This window comes from Canis lupus, chromosome 19 (assembly GCF_011100685.1).
Source record: "Canis lupus familiaris isolate Mischka breed German Shepherd chromosome 19, alternate assembly UU_Cfam_GSD_1.0, whole genome shotgun sequence".
NCBI lineage: Eukaryota > Metazoa > Chordata > Mammalia > Carnivora > Canidae > Canis > Canis lupus.
This window is the reverse complement of record NC_049240.1, coordinates 52,371,294-52,389,098: the sequence shown is the minus strand read 5'-3', so window position 1 is coordinate 52,389,098 and position 17,805 is coordinate 52,371,294. Positions and strand designations below refer to the sequence as shown.

Below are 17,805 nucleotides of genomic sequence, written 5' to 3'. Positions count from 1 at the left end.
CTGGGAGAAGTCTCCTCATTCATTATACATGTCCATCTTACCCATTTATTGCTTCACCACGTTATATCAACCCCACAATACCAAAGTCATATTCCATTGGAATAGATCAGGTTCAAAAAAAAAAAAAAAAAGTCAAGAAAATTCTTGGTCCATTATAATTATAAGGACAAAGTTGATGCAAAGGAGTCTCAAAGTGATTGATAAGAATCACAGATGAAGCAGAAAATGTATCCCCAAACCAGTGGCGCTGGGAGTAAGTGGGGAAAAAAATAATTTAAAGCGACCACCATAAATCAGGGAAAATCAGATTACTTCTTTAGCTCTTGTGGGTGAATAAGGTGCAGATTCTTAATATACGCAAGGAATGTTAAAGCAAAGTCTTGAGGAAAGAGAAAAATCACCAACCGTGAGGGCCGTAGGTAACAAAGAAAGTGTGACGTTAGAATACACACGTGGAAAGAATAAAGACATCTAGCTCATGTCTAGGTAATGAGCAGTGAGCCATGTGCAGCTCAAAATGTCAAATCCAGGGAAAATGCTTAACCTTGATCTTTAAAGAGGTGGCCTGTAAGCACTCGGAGAAAAAGTAGAGATCATCAGAAACCACCAGAGATTTTCCCAGAACAATAGGCAGTATATTACCTCTATTTCCTTCTCGAACAGTTTCCAGCCTCACTCACAGAAAGCTGAGAGGGTATCTTGACAGTCTATCGTGAGATCCCATTAGACCAGGCTTATTCCTGTCCCAGGCCTCAGCACCAACAGACCTCACTTCCAGTTTGTTCCGGTCATCGGGCCTCCTCCCTGTTTCGGGTTAGTTGCATCTGGACCAATACGACCACATCAAACACCTGCTGCTGGAGTCCGAGGTCAGCTCCTGTGACCTCCTTGCATCCTGGACTACTTTGATCTCTGCCAGAATGTAAATTCCCATCTCTGCATTTCCAAACTGTTCTCCACCCTTGCTTTCTTTGGCAGCTATTGTCCTCAAAGCTTTCCACTGTACATTCTGGCAGCCCTGGCCCCACGTAGAATAGCCCTTCCGCATCCATAAATGCTTTTCAAAACACTGTTTCCACCTTCTGACTTAAATTGAAATCTGGCTCCCTCCGAGCTGTTGCCTCTTCCCTTTCTGATGCCTGTTCTGCTCTACCCCCCGCCCCCAGTCCTGAGCTATGTGAAGGATTCATTTGACTGTGAGGGACAGAACCTCAGAACCCCAAGATAGCAATGGCTTTAGGAGATAAGACATCGTCTTTCTCGCTCACGTAGAAACTAACTAGGGGTGGGCCTCATGAGGGCAGGAGGAGCCAAGGTTATTTCTTAGCTCATTGCTCTACCGCCCTCAGCACGATCTTCTAGCTCATGGTACAGGAGGGCTGTCATTTCGTAAGAGCACAAGCACACCAAAGTTAGCCAGAAGGGAGGGGACTTCTTTCCTCTCTAAGGAAGCTCTGGGTCCAGTGTAAGCCCACGGCCACTTACACGCTACTGGTCAGAACTCATCACGTGGCCTTACCTACGTACCAGGTAGGCTGGGAAATGCAGTCTTACCCTGGGCAGCCGTGTACTAGCTAAAAATTATGATCATATGGTCAAGGAAGAACAGATATGGGGCATCGACTCACAGTATCTGCTTCACATGAATCCCACATTCCAAGGCTGCTTCCAGAACTGCACACCTGTCTTGGTTTGTAAAGATTGCCTAGTCACTTCCGCATTTTCAGGGACACCTGGTTCATGGTCTTCACGACATCCCGAGTCCCGCCGTCATCTGAGAGGACTTTCATGCACGCAGACAGCCTAACAACACCTCAGCTTCACAATTATTTGACTTCAATACCAACATTTTCACCTTCCCCTCAGTTCTGCTATCCCTTCTCCTATCCATCTCCTTTGACATCTTAAACTCAAACCCCCACACCAATCCCAACCTCCAGTCCTTCCAGCTTTCTTACTTTCCTACACTATCATAAATTAAAACGGCTAGTCCCCGAAAGCTTCATTTTTTTTCTAGTCTGTCGGGCTTTCTATCAATCTCTCTCTCTCCTTCCAGTTCTTCTTCCCTCCTTGGCTCTCTTAACCAATCTGGATACCACTATTGCTCCCATCAACTATCACCCTACCTTCCCAGCAAATCGTCATCCTGGATCAATTGTTGCCAAACCAGTGGTCCTCAAAATTGGATTAAAGTTGTCACATAATCTTAAAACTGTCCTTTTATGCTACTTTTTCCTGTATTAGTTTACAACCTACATCTCCTCTAGGTTTTTATTGCAGAAGTGGCATAATAGGGGATTCACAGGAGTCACTAGTAAGTGTTGATTGGTTTACGGGTAGACTGATAGAAAGATGACTTGATGACAAGAAAAATATAAACTGGACTATAGTATACTTAGGTAGGTTCGTCCCTATGTGAAACAAAAAATGCCAATTATAATGAATACAAGCCCAAGGGAAGCTCATGAAAAGTGTAGCTCAAGACTTTATCTTTGGACTTGGCCTGCTAACAATATTGATGAGGATGTAGTTGGTATGATTATTAAAAATACCAAAAACTTGAAACCAAAGACTGAGGAAATGTAATATGCCTGAAACAAGATCCAAAGACTTTCCATAGGCTAGAATGATGGTCAAAATCTATCTATCATAGATGGACAGATGTACATGCAGTCTTTTCAATCACTTATTCATTTACTCATTTATTCATAGGACAAAGCACTTCATTTCATTTAGGTCCTTCACCTAGATCTGAAACCCCAACTTCACCAGATGTGGAGGTATAATGGAATAAACAAGATTTGTATAAATGAAAAAATATGAAAAAAAATATGTATAAGACTTTATGTTATTGCAAACCTCAGTTTGTGTGAAGTTTTCCCAAAATTACTTCATTCTACTTTTTAGACATAAGGCATCAAGAACGGAGTCCCAGTTTACTCTGTGTGCCATCACACTTCAAGCACTGTGTCTAATGCACAACTTCCAGATATTTTCAGGATAATTTTGACCAATCAGAATAAATCCAAAGTGACCTCACAAAACTCATGGGAAAGGAACACATTACCACTTATCTGTCCCCATGCTTAGCACACTGATGTTGCTGAATGCTATGGTCTTATAGCCTGTGGGTTTCAAAAAGATCTATGCCTGCCATATAACAGGCACTTAGTAGAAATTAGTTAACTAATTACATGAATAAAAAAATTCTTAGAGTTTTTGTATTAAGTTTTAAATATTTAACATGCCTTCACTTGCCTTATATATAACCAATATCATTGGGCCTCCTGAGTTGTCTCCCCTAACAGATAACCTTTTTAAGAAAAAAGGTATGCCTGCAAAATAAAGGATTTTTATAGCAGGACTGTGTATTTAAGTCTTATATGCAGACTTTTGTTATGTCTGATTTAATAAGAACAATCTTGCACAAAGAAGCTAAGACTGATGGCAATATTGATAAAGATCATTTCCATTCCTAACATTCTGGGAATACCTCTGACCTCTAGCTCGAGCCAAAACAAAACAACCCTAAAATGGAAAGAAGTGATCCAGAAAGAGGATTTAGTCATTAATATGACTTAATAGTGCACAATTTTATTTTACCATGTGGGTCATTAGGACTCAGTGGTCAGTTGGAAATCGAACCACTGTCAGAAGGTCAGTCCATTTGCTAAAAAGCCTATATAATTGCATGTGAGTCTGTTATAGTAATGCCTTAGGTTAAGCTTAAATCCTTCAAAGGGTAGACTCACGTATCTCTGAAATAGAAAGTCTTTTTTCAGGATACATCTGTTATCATTAATTCAACATCCTGTGTGGACTCAAAATCCTCACCACAGAGACAATGGGAATATATGCAAAGAGTACCAAAAATTCCCTGACCCCTCCAATATACAAATCAAGGCAGAGGATGCCGGGGTGGTTCAGTTGGTTAAGCATCTGCCTTTGGCCCAGGTCATGATCCCGGGATCCTGGGATCAAGTCCCCACATTGGGCTCCTTGCTCAACAGCGAGCCTGCTTCTCCCTCTGCCTGCCACTCCCCGCTGCTTGTGTGCTTGGTCTCTGACAGGCAAATAAATAAAATCTTAAAAAAAAAAAAAAAAAAGGCAGAGTCACAGATTTTAGGTTCCCAGAGTATGTTGTCTCCATCCCCATCACACACCATTGGGCACAGTTTGTAGAGGAAGAAAGCATAGAACGGGAGCACAAAGGGCCAAGATCTCTATCACAGCTATGGAAAGTAAATGAGTTGGCTGCAGCGGCTGTGTTCCAAACACCCTCCTCCAGCTTCTGCACAATTAAGCCATTTTGATTTTTTTTTTAAAGCAGATCTTTTATTGCTTTTTTATTGAACCACTTAAATATTTTGAAGTGCATATTAGAAGTCCTCCTACAAGCTACAGGATGGGCAAGACTGCACAGCAACAATTAAAACTAACAAACAAAAAACAGGGGTTAATAGACAAAAGGTGTTAAAACTCACTTCCCCTACTTGTCCACAGTGATGCTTTCCTTACATTTTCAAGCACATCCACTGATATATAATATATCCAAACCATAAATACATGTCGTGTGGGTGATCAAACCAGGAAAAATTTTATCAGATTTAAGTATTTTAATTATCTTACAGAATTGTTTGTTCCTATCAAGTGTAAAAATGTATGAAGAAAACCTTGCTGGATCAAAGACTTAGAAGACTGGGGAATGCATGTAGGCATGCCACCAATCTTCCCTCTGGAACCAGAATGGACACAGCCAATCCCAGCAGTTCCCTTGGCACCCAGAAACCACCTCACCATCCCAAGCCAGCATGATAATCAGCCCCTTTCAATCTGAACTAAAATATATTAAGCAACTCTGAGTCGAATTTATAATAGATTTATATGCAACTCAAGGTGAATTAATTGCCTAAAATGTTCTCTATCCACGTTTGTTATACTACAGGCCAAGTAACCATCTCAATATTTAAAAAAAATAACATTCACAAAATCTTGGACGTGCACACAGATGCACTTACGACATGCCAAGCAAAGCGTGTGTTATATCTTTCGATGCTCACTATGTCAGGTACTATTATTATCACCATTTGGGGGGCGGGGCACAGGAAGCAGCCTTTGCGAGACTAAATACCTCCTCTAAAGACACCCAGGAAGCATGTGGCAGTTCTGTTCAGTTCCCGGTCCTAAAAAACTGTTCTCTTAGTGACCACACTGTATCATCTCCCCTTTTCTTCTCAAAAGGAGCAAATCGTCTATTTGATGCAACTATTTACCTTCAAGAGAACTTCACACCTTTTGTCCTAGTGTCTTGGCCCTGATAAAGTGAAGAAGTACTATGAAATCTCAACTATCATGTCAACTCCACAGCACTTTAAGCCTCACACATGGTCCTACCCCTAAACAGTGTTCAATTTGAGTCTTATTATTGTATGTACTATCCAAAATGGAACACTGTTTAGAAGAATTCCCTTACTTAGAAGATACACTTTTGGGAGGGATGTCTGGGGTAGAGTTGCACATAAGGATCATGTTCTTAGACTGTTAAGAATATGGGTACCATCCACGAAGAAGCAGGACACAAGGCAATGTGGCTGGCATTTCCTCTTGGACATTAAGGATTTTTCTAAGCAACCAATGGACCAAAGAAGAAATTATCAAACCAAAATAACAACGCACTCGGGGCACCTGGGTGGCTCAGTCAGTTGAGTATCCAATTCCTGATTTCGGCTCAGGTCATGATTTCAGGGTTGTGGGATCAGGACCCAAGTTAGGCTCCATACTCAGTGCAGAGTCTGCTTCAGATCCTCCCACTTCTCCCTCTGCCCCTGCCCCTGCTCATGCTATAAATAACAAATAAAACTTTTAAAATATATATAAACAAATTTTTAGAAAGACAATATGCTCACATAATTAAATGTTAAAACTGAAAGATCAACTTTAGACAAAAGAATATTTATTATACTAACGTATCTATTCATATTTTACTCCCTCTGCCAGAGTAACCATATTGTGGGATAATATAATCCAGCCAACAGTGAACACAGACCACTAGTAATTAGAAAAAATGTTTCCAAATAACCTCGGTCCTAAGCACTTCAAAGAAAAACCTCCAAAGAGTTACATGCTTAGTCTGGTTTCCAGAGGTCTTGGAAGGTTGGAGAAGCTATGCACCATCGCAGAGAAGCATGAATCCACAGAAACGTAACAATTTCAAAAGGTAGAGAGTAGGGGTGTGGAGGCAAGGAGTCATCCACCCTGTGTTCCAATGAAGGCCAAACATGAAGGTAAGAGGGCCCGGGGACCAAAGCACTGAGTAACTTACCTACTACACACAGCGACTTCGGATACGTGAGAGGACGGTCGCCGCCTCAAGATGATACAGAACTGCAAGTCCTGTCAACAGTACAGTAAGTCTCAAATTCTATTTGCTTGAGACTCTCCTGATGCACGGGTTTAAAATGCGGATTCCTGGGTCCTACTTCCACAGACACTCATTCAGTACATACGGGGTGTAGCAGCCACCAATGCAAATTTTCTAAAAACACCCCATGTGATTCTGATGCAGGTGGTACCGGATTGAGAGGCTACAGAATCTTCTTTGAGCACTAGGTCCCAATTCTGACAGCTGCTACCAAGTAACTCTGAATATCGGTCGCTTGGGTGAGCAAGACCCCGAGCCAGGCTCTCCACAGGCCTGAGGGACTTACACAATGCACACCCACATGCACGCACACACGCACACTCACATGCACATACGGTCCACTTGTCAAGAACACTGTGTATCTTAGCAACTGTTGTCTCCTTTCCTTATCCACCTAAAATTGAATATAGAGTCACAGAGAAGAAAAGGAAAGCATCAGCTAGGTAGTCTTTCTCACTAAACTCGATTATTTTAGATGACGCCTTAACTGTCCTTTTGTTCTTATTTCTGGTAATTTTTGTTGTCACTGAAGGGAGAGAAAAAGGTAAGTTGCACATCAGAATAGCATTCGGGAAGTTTGCTCTCAAGAGTCTAAGTTGTCAACGTATTTATCATTTTTGATATTCAAGTCCAACACTAAGATATGTTTCTAGATCTCCTATCATGTGATATAAAAGTCATGTGCATATTCATATATCGAAGTCTGAACCTCAGGATGGGATTATATCCAGAAATAGGACTTTTAAAGAGATAAGTCAAAACAGGCCTTCATCCCACATAACTGGTGTCCTTCTAAGAGGAGGAGATTTGGACAGAGCCCAAGGGAAGAGGACGTGAAGACCGAAGGCGGCCCTCTACACACCAAGGACAGAGGCCCCAGAGGAAGCCAACCCCGTTGACACTTTCATCTCAGACTTGGTCTCCAGAACTGTGAGAAAATAATTTGTTCACCCAGTACCAGTCTAGGGCACTTTGTTTCGGCAGCCTTAGAAAACTACTGCATTACCCCATATAAAAAGCAAGGCAATCCTTTTTTTACTTACTACCTTAAGACAATGTACCATGTCCTAGTTCTGAAAGGAGGCCAGTCTTTAAGTAGGCTCCACGCTCAGCATGGAGCCCAATGCAGGGCTTGACCTCACACCCTCAAGATCAAGACCTGAGCTGAGATCAAGAGGCAGAGGGTGAACTGATTGAGCCACCCAGGCGCCCCAGGAGGCCGCTCTTATTCAGAACAGACACTCTGGAGTAAGACCGAAAAAAGGAAGGAGAGAATGAAGCCCCAGATTTTAAACTTACCAATCTGTGATACCTTGAAGCCCATGACACCTCTACCACTCATCTCCTGAGGCCCTTTTCCCCTCCCGGGCCTGGAGGAACAGAGTGCGAAGAGCGGAGGAGAGGCTGCCAAGAAAGCCCACTATTCACAATCCCCAAAGCAACTGGTTTCTCCCTGCTTTTATCAGGCAGGGAGCGAGGAGGCTCCTTTCCATTTTGTAGATGTAGCTGCCTTTGGCTTTATTGTTATTAAATGTATGAGAATATGGGTAGGTGGTTTTACATGGGGTAGTGTTTATGTGTATGGGGGGGTGGGGAAGTAGATTCTGGAAACATTTCATTTTGGAAGGAAAAAAAATGGGCTGCATTCCACTCTGGTTGAAACACTTCAGCTAAGGTGCATCCATGCATTGAAAAAGCCCAGAGACCGCACCTGAAAAGAGCTTCCTGGCAATGTCCTCGATTTTGACGGAGTTGTCTTTAATGGACCTTTTTCCGGCTGCCTGCATTATTAACCAAGAGGCGCAGAGAGCCTAATTTCCTCCTACGGGGCATCCCAGTCCACACTGATGATAAGCCTTCTGAACAGAGCTACCTTCCTGTCCTCTCCCACGGGCCTCTCATCATTCTTCTTCCATATCCGTGACCAGAAAAAAATTGGAGAAAGGATCACGCTTCAAATCATAAAAAAGACTTACATCACCTTCCCATAGAAGTTACCAGATGCAACCCTCACTCACCTCTTTGATTTGGCAATTCTCAGCTTCAAAGCTCTTAGGTTCTACAATACCGCCCTGAACAAAGCTGCTCCTTAAAGAGAACTAACGCCCTCCCCCAACACATACACCCCATTGCTGGAACATTCGGAATACTTTTGAACATACCAATTTTTAAGCCAGTTGCCTATAGTTAACAGACGACTTTAAAGTTTGTTTCAACATGACGGACATCCGGAGCATCAGAAAGAACAATGGCCATAATTGCTTAGAACATATTAGATATATAAAAATCACACATCTATAGTGAAACTCACAAAAAAAGGGTGAGAGAGGAAAATTCTTTAAAGAATGCCAACAGCTCAAGGGAGAAGCACTGAAAGGATTACAAAATCTCCATTTTGCAACTCCAACATAATAGCTTGAGGCAGGGATCAAAGGAAGCTCAAAACTTGGTTGAAAAGTTGTTAGGAAACAAGACGTTTGCACTTTGCCAAAAACCACCCCGCAAACTCTTACGAATTGCAAAGGAAAAATGTACTTTTACAGTAGAAAACTCTGGCAGTTCCACATCAGTAATATTGAGACAGCAGGACATCCTGCAGCAGGAAATTCACAGCATCAGCCCTGACATGGTTTGGGCAAAAATGTTTGCTAAGGCCTAAATGTCCATGTCCCCTAAAATGCATATGTTGGAATCTTTACTCTGAAGGTGTTAGTTATTAGGACGCAGAGACTTTGGGATATGATTGGGTCACGAGGGTGGAGCTAATCCCATGAATGAATCAGTGCCTTGTCCTACAAGGAGAAGTCTTCAAGCCAGAAGAGGACCTTCGCCCAAGCATGTTGGCACCCTGACCCTGGACTTCCAGCCTCCAGACCCATGAGAAATAAATTCTCGTTTATAAGCCACCCAGGCTATGGAATTTTTGTTTCAACAGGCTGAATGGACCAATATTTAACCTGAATGCATTCCCATTTCTAGACCTAACTTCCAGTTTAAAGGAAATAGGGAAGATAGACTATGTATATAACACATGAGGAAACCGTCAAGAAACCCATCATTTATGTAGGGCATACTCCAAGACAACTAGCCTAGACTCCCCCAAAAAGTTATAGAAGGTTGTGTACAGGATGTTCTAAGAGAGACTAAGGAGAGACATAAATGCAATGAGTGAAGCCTGATTCAATCCTAATGTCAAAAACAAAACAAAAACACCTTTAAGACATTTTTGAATAAGCAGGGAAATTTGAAATACATAATAAAACTAACACTATTAATCAGCTTAGATACAATATTATATTCTGGTAATGAAGGGAAAAGATCTTTATTCTTAGAAGATGATTTCTGAAATATTTAGGGGTGAAGTGCTCAGATGTCTGAAATTTGAGAGACACAAGAGCAGATACAGCAAAATGCTGCTGCTGGTGTGACGCAGTGGCATGAATGCAGGAAGCTATCTCCTTTTGTCCTGACTGCTCTGCCCTGATGTCCCACTGTGCCACTTTATTCCCATTCAAGGATATTCCATCCAGGGTCTCCAGACTCCAGCCTGGAGATAGATAATGAGGCCAGTGCAGACACCCCTGACAGCAGGAGCATCTCCTCCATGTGCTGGCATCGGGTTTCCTTTATGGAGGCACACCCAGGTGCACCCAGGCAAGCAGCAAGAAAGCTGTTCCACACCCTGGATTCCTTATTTCCTACAGGCAATGAGGTAGAAAGGGAGGCCTGAATTATGGCTTACCCAGCCGGGTTCGGCTGACCAGCTTTTCCAGCTGCCTAACCACATGGTAATTATTAACCACACAATGGAGTCCAGCCCGCCCAGGTATTCTGCTGGCACATGGAAAATCCCAAATTTTTATTTCCAATAAGACCATAATCGCAGGTCTTGAGTTCTTACTATGTGCCAGACCCCACTCTAGGGGCCTTACGTGTACCAGGAGGTATGGATTTCCAGCTGCGGTCAATCATTAAGTACTACAATCACCTAGTGACTGAAACACTCGTTGTAATCAAAGGCTAAAAAGTAATTTGTGATATTATTCACATTCAGAAGGCCGAGTCAGTCATCTTTCCTTGGAAAACTGGTGATTGGTAGTAGGGGCAGAAGGAGGTTCACCATTTCTCGCCCAGACACCATTACTGCAATTCACCCCTCAGATTCTTGCAGGTCTAGGCATCCATAATCACTTATCAGGAAGCATGGACCACAATTAAAATCCCAGCTTGCTTCCTGAGGTCTACCACGGCAGAGAGCTAGGACCTCAGACCCAGCTGTTCCTCCTGGCCATCGCTAATTGGCCGCTTGCCTCTGCTCACAGCTCTTCGCACACTAGCGGTAGGAGATTCCAAAGACTAGGACAGAGGTTTCCCTCCTCAAAGCTCCTGCAGATAGTTACCAAGAGGGTAAAGTTAAGCTTCAAATATCCCACGGGGCTAGAATAAAGAGGAAAAAAAGACCCTCGGAACACCAAGGGAGCGAGGCAGGTGTTTGAATCTTGGAGGGCAGCAGCCGAACTACATGCACGTGTACCAAGGAAGGGTGACAAACCTTTCAGCGGTGACCGCAGCACTCACGTACCTGGTAACTACAGAGAAGACAGTGGCTTCTTACTAATAGGAAGGCTACCCTGGAATAAATATCACAGCGATTGGAACTGAACAGTAGAATGCGCCACCCCAAAATAGGACCACAAAAAGTTGTTTTTGGAAAGAGGACTGGTGAGTAGGAAGGGGAACGATGGGCAGGTGTCGTCTCTGGGTGACAGTTACACCGGTATGCTCAGTCTGTGAAAATTCGCTGAACCCCACTCTTCTCCATACACTTTCCCTTTTGCAGGTTGTACTCCAAAAAAAGTTGAATTAAAAATATGAAGACATAACTGAGTGATGGGCATTAAGGGGGGCACATGATGTGATGAGCACTGCGTGTTATACTATATATTGGCAAACTGAATTTAAATTAAAAAAATATGAAGACGAAACCACAAGGCAGGATCACCTCACACTTGTTTTAAAAAAAGGCTATTATAAAAAAGACAAGGAATAACAAGTGCTGGCAAGGATGTGGAGACAAGGGAACCCTTGTGCAGTCTTGGGAGTATAAACTGAGGTGGCCACTATGGAAAACAGTAGAGAGGTTCCTCAAAATATTAAAAGTGGAACTACTCTACAACCCCATGCTTCCACTGCTGAGTATTTGTCCAAAGAAGATGAAAACACAAACTCAAAAAGATACGTACCTCCCATGCTCTTGCAGGATTATTTACAATGGCCAAGACAGGAAAACGACCTACGTGTCTATCAATGGGTAAATGGATGGAGAAAATGTGGTATATATTTTTGTATATGACAACATTATTTAGCCACAAAAAAAAAAAATGAAATCGTGCCATTTGCAACAACACGGATTGACCTTGAGGGCATTATGCTAAGTGAAATAAGTCAAACAGAGAAAGGCAAATATCATAGGGTTTCATTTATGTGTGGAATTTAAAAACAAACAGACAAGCCCATGGATCCAGAGAACAGATTTGTGGTGCTCAGAAGCAGGGGTGAGTGGTGGGGGAAATGAGTGAAGGAAGCCAAAAGGTACCAACATCTGATTATAATACACACGAGTCATGGGGACGTACTACGCAGTGTGATGACTATTAACTTAAAAAGTTTCGATCACCACAAAATTCCCTAACTATGCAGAGTAAATATCGGCTGGGCTTGTGATCCTTTCACAATGTGTACAAATATCAAAGTATGTTGTACAGCTAAAACCAATGTAATATTGTAGGTCAAGGAGATCTCTAAAAAATGCAAAAAAAAAAAAAAAGACAACTGAATGCCCCCTCCACCACGCGATGGGACTTCCGCAACACGCCCGGAGACGGTGGGGACGTCAGGCCGTCCGCTTCATGCAAGTGAGAGCTGGAGGCTGCCAAGAGCCAACATCCAAGTGCGTGTAGGTGAGGTCAGCTGTGTCCCCGCAGCGGCTGCACCAATGACTGCGGGCACCCGCAAGACGGCTGGGGGAAGGGCCGGAACTGCGAAGGCCTTTGCTCCCCTGTTCCACCTTCCCTCTGGGATCTCTACGACGACAGCTAACAAACAAGGCCCAGCGGCTCCCGCAGAGGCAGCAGGGTCCTCACCTGCTTACCGGGGGGCCAGGACCCCCCTCAGCGTGGCAGCAGCTGACCTCGGGGAGGGACCAGAGGTTCCTGACGTCCTGACATGAAAACATCCAGACTCGGTCAAGACCCTTCCGATGCGAACTTCAGTCCGGTCTCTCTCAACAGGGTCCCGGCCAGACAGCAAATGCACGTGTCCCAGCTTGGCACTGCTCCGACCGGAGAAGGACACCGACTCTTAAAAAGCAAGGAAGCCGGAGGACTCGCGGGAAGTCGCACAGCCTGTCCCTCAGGCCTCCCAAGCCCAGCTGACCCTCCTGCCTCCTGATCGGGGCTGAACGGAGTCTGCACCCCTCCCTCCCCAAAACTCATGTGCTGCGGTCCTAGCACCTAGGATGTGACCCTATTGGGAAATGGAGGCGCGCAGGGGTGACTAGTTAAGACGAAGCCCTTCTGGAGTACGGTGGGCCCTAAGCCAACACGACTGGCGTCCTTATGGAAAAGGAGAGTCTGGGGCCGGGCACACGTGTGCACACACACACACACACAGAAGACAGCGTGAAGCCTGGAATTACACTGCCCAGGAAGGACCAGGAGCTGGGAAGGGACCCGGACCCGGCCCTCCTCGGGGCCTTCCACGGCACAGCGGCCTGCTGCCACCTCCATCTCCCACCTGCAGCCTCCCCACTGGGGGTGGACGCATCTCCGCGGTTTAAGCCACTCAGTTGTGTCAGCCTGGTAGGACGGCCCTCGCCAACGAATCCGTCTCCACAGCCCGGGCCCGGCAACGTGGTCCACAGGGCAGCGCTAGCTTGATCTTGCAGATAAAGAAACAAGTACAGAGACGTAAAGCAGGTGGCATTAGGACACAAAGCCCTCACTAACCAAGGTAAGAATTCAGAAATCAAGAAAGAAAGAAAAAAAAAAAAAAAAAAAAAAACGTCGGCTGTGAAAAGTCATGCGAAGTAAAAGCATGAAAGAAATGACCGACTCTCCTTCCCTGGAAGCCTGTTAACTCCTCCGAGAAGGCTCAGGATGGTTCCGTCGAAGGAGAAAGGTGGCTGCACCGCGTCCCCAAAGGTGCGTCCTTCTCCTACAAATCTCAGCCCGCTCCGGCACACCCGGCCCCCAGACTCGTAATTCCCACCGTAGAAATGAATTACTCTTCAAAGACCTAAGTCCACTAAAAAGAACGTAGCTACTGCAAATGAGGCAAGAACAAGAGAATATGAATAGAAATGGCATTTTAATAAGTCGTAAGACTTTAGGGGCGGCTAAGAGTTAAGGCTCACTTCTGATCTTTAATATGGAATTAATCTACGGGGTCTTCCAAAAACATCCGTCTAGCAAAGGCCTTGCACGATGTCGTCCCTTTCAAGTGCAGCCACAGAAGATAAAAATGAACCCCTAAAAGCAGTCAGAGTTCAGGTGGGTTTTATGAATTCATCTCTGGTGTGTGCCAGCTATGGCTGAAGTCCAAATTACAGCAAACAATACGTATCTTAAATTTCATACGAGCTAGAATATGGTTAGAGTTAAATTTCATGAAATGGAAATCTACTCATGGAAGAATTATTGAGCAGCAAGTGTTGGACACCAGGGACGCCTGGGGGGCTCAGGGGGTGAGCGTCTGCCTTTGGCTCAGGTCGTGACCCCAGGGTCCTGGGATCGAGTCCCGCATCGGGCTCCCTGCAGGGAGCCTGCCTCTCCCTCTGCCTCTCTCTCTGTGTGTCTCATGAATAAATTAAAAAAATCTTTTTTTTTTTAAAGAAAAAAGTGCTGGACACCAGCTCACATGCTGAAAATCAGACCCAGGGGTGAATAAAGTAGAGCCCAGCCTTGCCCTCACAGGGCTTAGAACAGAGCTCACAGGCATCCCACACGCTGGCAGTATTTCCCGATCTTTAAAAGGCGAGAATTTAGTGACAACTATCTTAGAAATTTCTATTTGTTCTTCTGAATGTTAATGCTAGTCAACTCCCCGGACTATCCTTGAAATGAGTACCAAAGGCTGGGCTCCAGGCCCCTGTCGGGTATAACCTATAGAGCGTGGTCCTTAGGGTGTGCGTGTGCGCCAACCTTGGAAGCAGGCCAACCTGTGCTGGAGAAGACCGGGGTCACGGATTTAATCCCCCCAAAGGACCACAGTAACCTCCACATTTCAAATGATTCGTTTACAGAAAGGACCATGGCCTCCAACACACGTGGAGGGGATACGGGCGACGCACGTCGTGAGCAGAGAGGATGGCAAAGGTCGATGCAAATGAAGATCTGGGCACAGCGGGAAACAGGCCGCACGGCGCCTGGGGAGGGGGCGAGGGGCCGGGTCCAAGGAAAGGGCCGCGTGCCCCCCACGGACGAGCTTCCCTCCGTCCTTCAAGGACCCTCTCCGGCCCGACGTCGTGGCACCAGGACATCGTCCCGTCAGCCTACGACGCGGGCCAGCCGCGTTCACGGTCACACTCGTGCCGACCCTAGGGTTCCCTGCCCAGCTCGGGGAGGCCAGCGGCAGCCTCTGCCCCGAGGATCCGTCGCCCGGGGCCAGCCCAGGCCCGCGGGCACTCGACGCCGAGCCAACGCACCTTGTCCCTCCAGGACACCAGATGGCTTCCGGCAAACGACAAGGGCGCCTGGAAGGGCAGGAGCTCCCAGGCCGTGCCATGGTGTGGATGGAAGCTCCGCCCCGGCGCAATCAGGCTCGCCTGCGACCGTGCGGGTACACTCAGCTCACCCACTTTAAGCAAATGAACAAAAAAAGGGAGGGAAATTAAAAAAAAAAAAAAAAAGACCTTAAAAGCCACTCCCTTCAAATCACTTGAAAAACAGCCCTTTGAAGAGCTTCTCCAGCAGAGGCCCGGGGAAATTTTTAAAAACCATAGTTCCCACTTACTAGGATTGACACGGTCTTCAAAAAATAAAATAAAATAAAATAAAAATCAAAGCGCTACAGAAACACGATGGCTTCCTAACACAAAGGGAAGGGCACTGTTCAAAGTGACTCTGTCGCGTGCTGATGGCTACTTACGCGGCGCGGAAACCGAGGCCCTCGCCTTCCTGCAGACGCCCTGGGCCCCCCCACCCCACCCCGGTCTTTCTTTGCTCGATCATTTCAGGGTTGCAAGGGCGTCCCGGGAATGAGCCGTCAAGGCTCCCCGTGGCGTTCAACGGGACGCTGGTCACGAGGTCGTCCACCGACAGCCCGCGGCACAGGCAGGCCTCCCCATGAGTAGAGGGGGACAGAGGACCCCGCGGGCCGCCGCGGCCTGGGCAGGACGGTTCCCACTGCCCCCGTCGCCAGGTTCTTCCTCCCCCTACACCACTGACTGCAACCCCAGCCTATTTTGATCTCAGGCCACCGTCTAGCAAATTCACAAAAATGCCTCGAACACCTCAGGTTTTACAGAGTCATGATAACATCCTCCACGGAATAATGACACACGGGTTTTTCTATCCATTTCCAACTCTTTGTCCTTTTTTTTTTTTTTTTTTTAATTAAAGTGAGGGGGCGCCTGGGTGGCTTAGTCAGTGAAGTGGCCAACTCCTGATTTCAGCTCAGGTCATGACCTCAGGGTCCTGAATCGGGCCCCGTAAGGCTGCACTCTCCGTAGGGGGTCTGCTTGAGGCTTCCCTCCCTCTCCCTCCTCCCCTGCCCCTCCTCCGCACGCCCACGTATGCTCTAAATAAATCTTTTTTGGAAAATGAAATAAAAACCATAAAATTAGAGTAAGGATTTTTTTACTCTACTCTTTGGGTAGTAGACCCTCACTACGCCGCATACTTATTAGGACCAGAATGGTCTTCAAACAAATTCCCATCACACAACCACCATCCACACTGCTTCCTGTTTTTCCCAACAACCTTCATCCCGCTTCATACCTAATTTAGGACGTACCCGAAATATTACAGCAGCTCTAGAGCATCCCATCCTATGGATGTACGAGTCACCCATCCACCCCCTTTCCACTAGGTGACTTAAGTCACTTTCCATTTTTATTATAAATCACACTTTAAAGAATATCTTTATGCCAAAGATTTTTAATTCCAGACATTCCTTGAAAATACGTTTCTAGTTAGAGTTAGTCCAGGTGTGAGGAACTAGCCAAACGAGCAAATGATTTTAAAGTTGCCGGTAACAGGTTGCCGGCAGGGTTCTCGTGCATTTCAGGGTTAATCGGACAGTTTGCTTTCCCGTGTTCAAATCCCACTCTTCTCGGGCAGCCCGGGTGGCGCAGCAGTTTGGCGCCTGCCTTTGGCCCAGGGCGTGACCCCAGGGTCCCGGGATCGAGTCCCCCGTCGGGCTCCCTGCATGGAGCCTGCTTCTCCCTCTGCCTGTGCCTCTGCCTCTCTCTCTCTCTCTCTCTCTCTGTCTCATGAATAAATATATTAAATCTTATAAATAAATAAATAAAACCCACTCTTCTCTAGACTCCCTTCCTCTCCTGGACTTGTTCTCCCTTCAGCCTCTTGCCTCCGTCTGCAAAACTGTCCCCAACCCCTAGGCTGAGCCGTCCTCCCCCGGCAGGAGGGCAGGGCTTTGTTACCCTTTGCTTTTGTTTCTGCCTATTTTCACTCTTCCTCTGACTCTGTCACCACACTTCCCCAAAAGCATTCCATTCCCCTTATTTAAATGGATATGGGTTACACAGGTGTCTCACCTGCTTTTTAGAACATAGATCCTTTACTGATTAGGAGTCTTATTATAAAAATATAGTCTAATGACCTACTTTCTAATTCCCTGCTGTAAAAATTTTCTCAAGTTCTTAGTCAAAACTCAGTTATAGGGATCCCTGGGTGGCGCAGCGGTTTAGCGCCTGCCTTTGGCCCAGGGCGCGATCCTGGAGGCCCGGGATCGAATCCCACGTCGGGCTCCCAGTGCATGGAGCCTGCTTCTCCCTCTGCCTGTGTCTCTGCCTCTCTCTCTCTGTGTGACTATCATAAATAAATAAAAATTAAAAAAAAAACTCAGTTATAGTCAAATTGCTTGCACTAGTTTACAGGTTCATCCATCATAGGGCTTTCAGTAATTTCTGCCCTCTATTTCTCCATTCACATAAAACACACAAGTTTCCTTCTTTCTTTCCTCTGCCAGAAGTTTGACAACTTTTAAAAAGTCTGTCTTTTTCCAGAATCCATGAACTATCTGATTCCATCTCGCTGAGATTAGCACAAACCTACACTGATGGATAAACTGCTCAGAACGTGATAGTCGATCAAACGTGCGGACGCGGTGCAGAACACAACATAAAACCACAGCTGCAAACA

At 45.6% G+C, this 17,805-nt stretch overlaps 1 protein-coding gene across 10 annotated transcripts in view; it reads right to left on the bottom strand.

The window, feature by feature from the left end:
* Window positions 1-17,805, bottom strand: part of LYPD6B (LY6/PLAUR domain containing 6B) — a 165,790-nt gene that overhangs the window by 118,154 nt on the left and 29,831 nt on the right. Inside the window, exon 1 of one of the 10 annotated variants that reach the window (XM_038565172.1) lies at window positions 643-761. The exons of the other annotated variants lie outside the window; for them this stretch is intronic. The gene's annotated coding sequence lies outside the window, so the exon portion shown is untranslated. Of the gene's footprint in view, window positions 1-642; window positions 762-17,805 lie in introns of those variants that run through there. 10 annotated transcript variants of the gene reach the window in all.